Source organism: Rutidosis leptorrhynchoides, chromosome 1 (genome assembly GCF_046630445.1).
Source record: "Rutidosis leptorrhynchoides isolate AG116_Rl617_1_P2 chromosome 1, CSIRO_AGI_Rlap_v1, whole genome shotgun sequence".
Classification (NCBI taxonomy): domain Eukaryota; kingdom Viridiplantae; phylum Streptophyta; class Magnoliopsida; order Asterales; family Asteraceae; genus Rutidosis; species Rutidosis leptorrhynchoides.
Window position 1 is genome coordinate 582,975,894 of NC_092333.1, and position 8,259 is coordinate 582,984,152.

Genomic DNA, 8,259 nt, shown 5'->3' on the forward strand with positions numbered 1-8,259 from the left:
GAATAATCTACATTAAATTTCGCTCGTTATGCCTCAATTTCGTCCCTAAATATACTTGGAGCAACATCGAGCTTGGGAACAAGCTCATTTAAATCTAGAAAATCGCAACTTTTAAACCCTGATGACTCCGATGACTCGACAAGAAACGGTGCCGGAAACTCAAAATCAAACAGTCCAGAAAACACTTGAACGTCTATAAACTATCACCATAACAAGCCGACGATTATTCGAGATTTATAGTTTTTGGTTAAAAAGTACAAAATCTGCCTCCATGTCACAGGCATACAGTCTAACTTGATTATTTAATCATTGTTTTAGAAAACGGAAATAGTTAAGAAAAAATGTTAAAACGATTATTTGTGTTTTGTTATAGACAAAAAGTGTGCAATGTGCTATTATTAAAAATGCAAGTTATGGCATCCTTTTTCTAAATATGCCGTTTTAACAAAAGCGATAAATTTTTTGAATACGCAATCTCATAATCTCTATAATCTCATGGTATTTACCAAAATAGACGGATATGGTCCAGCGGTTGGTGGCCCGCCTCCTTTAGGGGAGGTCAGGAGTTCGACTCCCGTTGACTACATATTTAAAAACTCAATTTCATCTCTGCCATGGAGTATCTACTCATGTCACCTTTCCCATATCATTTGGGGGTAAAGGGGAGGGAGATTTTACTTGATCGTGCCTTTGGATCGGTTTCAAGGTTTCCTCCCGGGCAGCGATGGGGCGGAGTTATTATCGCTGTATCGACATAGTCGAAATAAAAGATGATCGTAACGGGTGGTTTAGTACCCTTCGGGTGATCGCTGTTAAAAAAAATAAAAAATGCAAATCCATAACTCTAGCCATTTAAAAAGGTATATTGTTAATTGATTGGTGTTTGAAATACAAAGATTCTTGCTAATGATTGATTTGGTAGGTACATAAACGTCCAATTAATTTGTAGGAGCATTTAACAACAACTAAATCATTGTTCATGCAACTAATCTTGGCATCTGGATCCAAATATTATCTTCTACTAAAACCAATTTTATTTAAAACTTTATTTTTGAAAAATGAAAATTAGAAAGAAAAATTAAAGAAAATAAAAAACATTCTCAAAAGATCTAATATGCGACCATAGTTTACTTTTTCCATAATGTTGTTAACGTTGTCGAAAGCTCATTAATATAGATAGGCTTCGCTTTTCGGAGAGTATATTTGCGCTCTTATTGTATCTCGTACACATTTTGCCGATTGGTGGAGCAAATAAGTTAATGTGAATTTGTTAGGGAAAGAAGAGTGCATAAACTATCGTTTTTTTAGGAATGTGTTTTTATATTATTTAGTTTAGTATTTGGTATTGTATATATTATTTTTCAAGTAGGGTCATTTTCTAGCGAGTAATAATATGATAGAAATTACGGTAACGACTATGAGTTGATTACCGCTTAAAACAATATGGGCACTCTTGTCAAAACTATCAGAATACTCGTGTATTGCTGCTAGATAATTATGTTCTTATCATTCGATTTACAATATTATAATTTGTATAACGTTTTGAATATGTAATTATTTGTCAACATACTACAGTAACATATAGGATTTTAAAAGGAAAAGTCATTTTTTACTTTTGTAGAAAATGTTTAATTAAAATACTCGAATTAGGCTTGATCTCATAATTAAACTTGTTGCTTTTGTCAAAATGGCATGATATACAAAATTGCAACAAATTTATTTAGAGATGTTATTCTCACGTACCTTTTTTTAATTCATACACACCAAGCTACTATTATACTAATAAATATAATAATTTATAATAATATAAGTTCAACTTTATAGATTAATTCAGAGTATAATTATAAGTTTATGATACAAAAGTGTGTATAAATTAAAAATAGAGGGTAGGAATCACTCCCCAAATATTTACTTCGTATTATTCAATTTATAGTTGTATTATATTTTTGTATAACGTTTTGAAAATATAATTAGAAAGAATTACGCGGTGGTCCCTGTGAAAAATTGGACGAAAGTTAAAATTGAATGTTTCATGTTTTCTCATAATAATAATCTGATGTCATTAGACTAAGTTTTTATTTTTATGTTGTATTTAAGTCTTAAGACAGGAATGTGATATTTTTTTATTTATTTTAAAGCATAAAAATAGGGTAAAGCTACAAATAAGCTATATCAGGGAAGGTCTGGATGGGAACAAGGTGATCGACTGCTCATGGTTCATAATTTTTAGAGGCCTAATAGATCTAAAAACAACAATTAAATGCTCCATAAAAAATCAGTGTCCACTAGCACTCTAACAAGGTTGAGAGTGCTTTATATATATATATATATATATATATATATATATATATATATATATATATATATATATATATATATATATATATATATATATATATATATATATATAAACTTATATTATTCTTTAGGGCCTAAGGGCTTTTTTCTCCATCTCGTTCTAGGTCACTAAATTCTCGAGACCGGCCATATAGGCTATATACCCAATAAAATACTAGTCTAAACTACGAACTTGTTGTTTATGTGTCACTATCAACATATATGAAGTTTTGACTTTGATAAATAAGGTATTTATTAAATTTGCTAGCGTCGTTAATTTTTTCGTTAAAACATAGTCATGTACAAAGCGTGTCAGGGCATTTCTATCTTTGCATTTTTTTTTATCCTTTTCATGTTGCTTATCATTTTCACCTTCAATTTTACCATCTTCATCTTCATCATCCAAAATTATAAACACTAATCTTGTAAATGGTTGACTTAACAAACGTTTTTAACGCTCGTTAATCTTAAGGATTGCATACACAAAATTATCAAACCACAAAGACTATTCGTGTAGGATTTTCATTTCATAAAATGACACATAATTAGTTTTGTAGGTCTGAAGGTAACCAGTCACATTTTAAACACATTTTTAAAATTTATGATCAACAATGGTATTTTGGGATATATAATGTAAAATGGAATAAAACTAAAAATATATGATCAGATTTAACAATAGAAAATATAATGAAAACTACACTATTGATAAATATAATGGAAATTTATATTTTGTAGTGCTTCAATTGGTTTTACACTAACATAACATATAAAGTACGCATACTTACTATAATATACATCCATCGCCGTTAGGAGACATTAAAATAATTGGGTATGGAATATTGATCGGTAGTTGGGTAGGTATAAACATGTCTATACTCAACTTTTAAGACAAATGATTGATCACGTAAGAAATATTAAAATCTTAACTCAAATTAACTAACATCAATTGATAAGTTCATTGTGTAACGTCTAATAGTGAGTTCATCGTATATGCTCAAGTTCAAATATAGTAAGGGTGTCCTTTTTTAGGAATTATAGCGAAATATCACGACTAACAACAATCAATCGGGAGGTGATACTGACACACCCAGTTTTGATCCATACACACTTTTGAAGTTTTGATCATAAAAATTTACAATTATATCCCTAGTTTATATAGGGAGTTAAACTTTCATTATTATAAGTAATGATATAATAGTAACTTAAGTGTGTATGGATCAAAACTTAGTGTGTTAGTATCACCTCTTCAATCAATTATCACCTTTCAAAGTGGCGAAGTGATGTAAAAAGTATCAATATCTAGTACCTAATATCTATATCCAGAATTTGCCATATCGTTTGGGGGTAAAGGGAAGGAGGGTTTTACTTGACCGTGCCCTTGAATCGGTTTCAAGGTTTCCTCCGGGCAGCGATGGGGGTGGGTTTATTATCGCTGCATCGGCATAGTCGAAACGGGAGATGGTCGCAACGAGTGGTTTAGTCCCCCTCGAGTGATCCCAATCGCTGTCCAAAATAAAAGTAGCAAGGATAATGATAAGTTTAATTAAAAACTTGATATTTTAATTGGGTTATTAAACCTTTGTAATTTGTATATTGTTTTTGTTTGCCTTCTAGTTCCTTGCTAGAGGTGGATTTTTAATATAATCGCCGCCGTTCAAAAAAAATTAAAAACTTGATATTTTAAAGCATGTCTATCAAACAAATCTTATAAAATACTCCGTAACCATTTCCCACAATATACTCAAGATGATTTGTTTACACTATGATAAAATTAGGACACCCTTTAAAGTTTAATCTGATAACTGTAAGACCTCCGTTGCAATTACAGAAATCTGTAACTCTGTATCAAGTGGAGTACTAAATAAATACTCTGTATAAAGTATTTTGGGCCAAAGCGATTTAAATTTAAGTAAAAAGTAAAATGATATACTATCTTGATTAGTAAAGCGCCATCATTATCATTTTTTGAAAAGCAATGGGCCATTGTTATTATAGGATTTGAAGATGGGTTGGACCTAACTAAAACAAGCCCATTTGTGTACATAAAAATATGGTAAAGTTTTTGCAATAAAAGATAAGCATAGGTTACTTTTACAACTTTGTATGGTTGATTAATTTTTAATATTACTACGACTTAACCATATCAATAGCATCCAATGTCACTATATATCAAGAAACTTAACCTACTAAAAATTTACAGTTGATGAGTATTTTTGGCCGGCTGAATAGTTTGCGTGAATGACATCAGTTGCTACTAGCGTTTTCCCCTCACCGGACGTAAGCTTGAAAGAAAATGGAGCTGTAAATGTTGGGGTAATGTCTTTTTTCCAAATTGCACCCCAAATGTTGTCCATGGCCGAAAAGTTTTTTGTGCCGGTTGGTGATATCTCCACAAGACCAAACCCACCATCACCGTCTGCATATTCTATTGCTGTAGCAAACCAATACGGGTTGATTCCAAGGCTAATTTTGAAGGCTATTTTCGTTACACCATAGTTGCACGGAACCCTACCACAAAGTGATGATCATATCATATACTTCGTATATTTGTAAGTGAAAAAGTAGTTTATATATTTGTGCTACACCTTTTGTACTGAATGTCAACTTGACCAAGTTGTCGTAAATTGTTTTCTTGTCCAGAATTGGCCATTGCACCAAAAGCAAAACCGCTTAAATCAAAATGATAAGATATATCATCGCATCCTCCTGCACACTGATCACTGATCGTCACATTAATTGGTTTCCCTGAGCAATATGGTTGTCGTGTACAAAGTATCTGTAAGAAAAAGGGTATGAAAATAGACAATCTGAATTGTTTCCTGAATCGTGCGACACTTTTCTAATTAAGTATTTTGCCCCTCACAAGCCTCGGGTTTACACTGAAAAACAGAAATATAATCAGTTTCGGTTACCATGAAGAGTCATAATGTTAGAATTGTTGTAGTTTTAGTTTAGATTAATTAGTAGTTGATTAATATTGATTTAGATTTATGAGGGGATGTTTAGTAAAAGAAATATGAAGACTTGGTATTTAGAAAATTTGAATCTTTATTGAGAATTGTTGATTTGTTTGTGTGTTTAGTACAATTTTGCAAGACCACTAGCCTATTTATAGGCTTCAAAATGGTGGCTAGATGTTTCTAGCATTCTTTGATATTTTTGACTAGTTAACTATCTAGTAATTTCTAGTCAATACCACTTAAATATCTACTACTAAATATCTAGTACCACTAGTTAATTCTAGATTACTCTAGAAAAACATTATTATTTTAACACTCCTCCTTAATGTTTTTCGGCATTACTCCGAGCATATTGCGTAAGAACTCGAACTTTGATCTTGGGAGTGCTTTAGTGAATATGTCTGCAATTTGTTCTTCGGTCTTGCAGTATTTTAATTCAATATCTTTCTTGGCGGAGACTTCTCGTAGAAAATGATACTTGATGTCAATATGTTTTGTTCTGCCATGGAACACAGGATTCTTTGCCATCGCGATCGCGGACTTGTTGTCGCAGAATATTTTTGTAGCTTCATCTTGTTTCTCGCCCATGTCTTCTAGTATTCTTCTTAGCCATATAGCTTGATTAGCTGAGTTTGCAGCTGCGACGTACTCGGCTTCGGCTGACGATTGTGCCACCGTTTCTTGTTTCTTTGATGTCCATAAGAATACACCAGATCCAAGTGTGAATGCGTATCCGGAAGTACTTCTCATGTCATCCACCGATCCGGCCCAATCACTGTCAGTGTATCCATGAAGCTTCGAATCTATAGTGGGCTTGTACCATATTCCATAGTCCATGGTACCTTGCAAGTATCTTAATATTCTTTTAGAAGCTCCGTAATGTATTTGAGTAGGGTTTTTCATGTACCTGGATAATAGACTCGTTGCGTACATAATATCTGGCCTTGTTGCTGTCAGATAAAGTAGACTTCCAATGAGACTTCTGAATCTTGAAGCGTCTGCTTTCTCAGATCCATCTTCTTGTCTCATCTTCTCATTGGAAACTAGTGGTGTGGCGACAGTTTTACAACCGTATAGTTTAAACTTTTTCAAGAGATTTTCCGTGTATTTCTTTTGGCATATGAAGATGCCTTCAATTTCTTGACTGATTTCGATGCCAAGAAAATAGCGCATCAATCCAAGGTCGCTCATCTCAAATGTTTTCATCATGTCTTCTTTAAACTCTTGTATCATTCTCTCATTGTTTCCAGTATATATTAGATCATCGACATACAAGGAAATAATGAGAGTGTCAGAGTTACCTTGGGTTTTGATGTAGAGTGTAGGCTCACTTTGACTCCTCCTGAAACCTGAACTTGTGAAGTAGCTGTCTATGCGGCTATACCAAGCGCGTGGCGCTTGTTTTAGTCCATATAAAGCTTTCTTTAGCTTTAGAACTTGATCTTCCTTTCCTTTCTGGATGAACCCTTGTGGTTGCTCTACGTATATTTCTTCTTCGAGAAATCCATTTAGAAAGGCTGATTTCACATCTAGTTGATGAATCTTCCACCTTCATTGAGCTGCTAATGCCACAAGTGCTCTTATAGTGTCTAGTCGAGCTACTGGTGCAAAAGTTTCATTGTAGTCGACTCCTTGTTGTTGTGAGTAGCCTTTAGCTACTAGCCTTGCTTTGTGTTTTTGTATAGAACCGCCAGGGTTGAGCTTTGTTTTGTAAACCCATTTAACTCTAATGATTTCTTTATTTTCTGGAGGATCAACTAACTCCCATGTGTTGTTTTTCTCAATCATTCTTATTTCTTCATTCATAGCAGCCACCCACTTTTCATCTTTGGATGCAACTTCATAGCTTTCAGGTTCTATAGTTGTGAAGTTGCAAGTCTCGTATACCTCCGTTAACTTCTTGACTCTTCCAGGTGTTGACTCTGGACTTGAATCGTCTTGCGCTATAGGTATTGTTGTTGATGGAGAAGTTGGCGTAGTAGGGCTCGTTTCTCCAGTACTTTCATGACTAGGATGCTCCGTTTGTAGTGGTTGTTGAGCTGGAGTTTCTATAGATATCCTCGGCAAATATGTTTGTTTTTCGACTTTATCTTTCTCCCAATTCCAAGAAGCGTCTTCGTCAAACTCCACGTCTCGGCTGATTAAAATGTTATTGGTCTTCAAGTTGTAGACTCGATAACCTTTTGATTGTGTGCTATAGCCCAAGAATATTCCCTTCTCTGATTTTTCTTGGAGCTTGTGACGTTTCTCCTTTGGAATATGGATGTAGCAGATAGATCCAAATACTCGCATATGTTTCGCCGACGGCTTCCTTCCACTCCATGCCTCAATTGGAGTCTTGTTTTCTACGGCTTTCGTGGGACATCGATTTAGTATATAGACAGCCGTGTATACAGCTTCAGCCCAGAAACTGTTTGGAAGGCCTTTTTCATGTATCATTGTTTTGGCCATTTCCATAACAGTTCTATTTTTGCGTTCAGAGACGCCATTCTGCTCTGGAGCGTAACCAACAGTGAGTTGGTGTTTAACACCTTCATCTTCGCAAAATTTATTGAATTGTGTAGAGGTGTATTCTTTCCCTCTATCACTCCTTGGTGTTTTTATATAACGGCCACTACTTTTTTCTACGAAGTTCTTGAAATTCTTAAATATCGAAAATACTTCTGATTTTTCACGCATGAAATAAACCCACGTCATTCTAGAATAGTCATCGATGAAGAGAATAAAGTACCTGTTTTGGTTAAGAGACGGGGTCCTCATTGGTCCACATACGTCGGTATGCACCAGCTCTAGTATACCTTTCGCTCTCCAGGCTTTGTCACGAGGGAAAGGTTTTCGATGTTGCTTGCCCATCATACAGCTTTCACACGTATCAGTGATCTCTTCTATGTTCGGCAAGTCTCTCATCATATTCTTCTATTGGAGGATTTTTAGTGCGTGAAAGTTAAAGTGGCCAAATCTT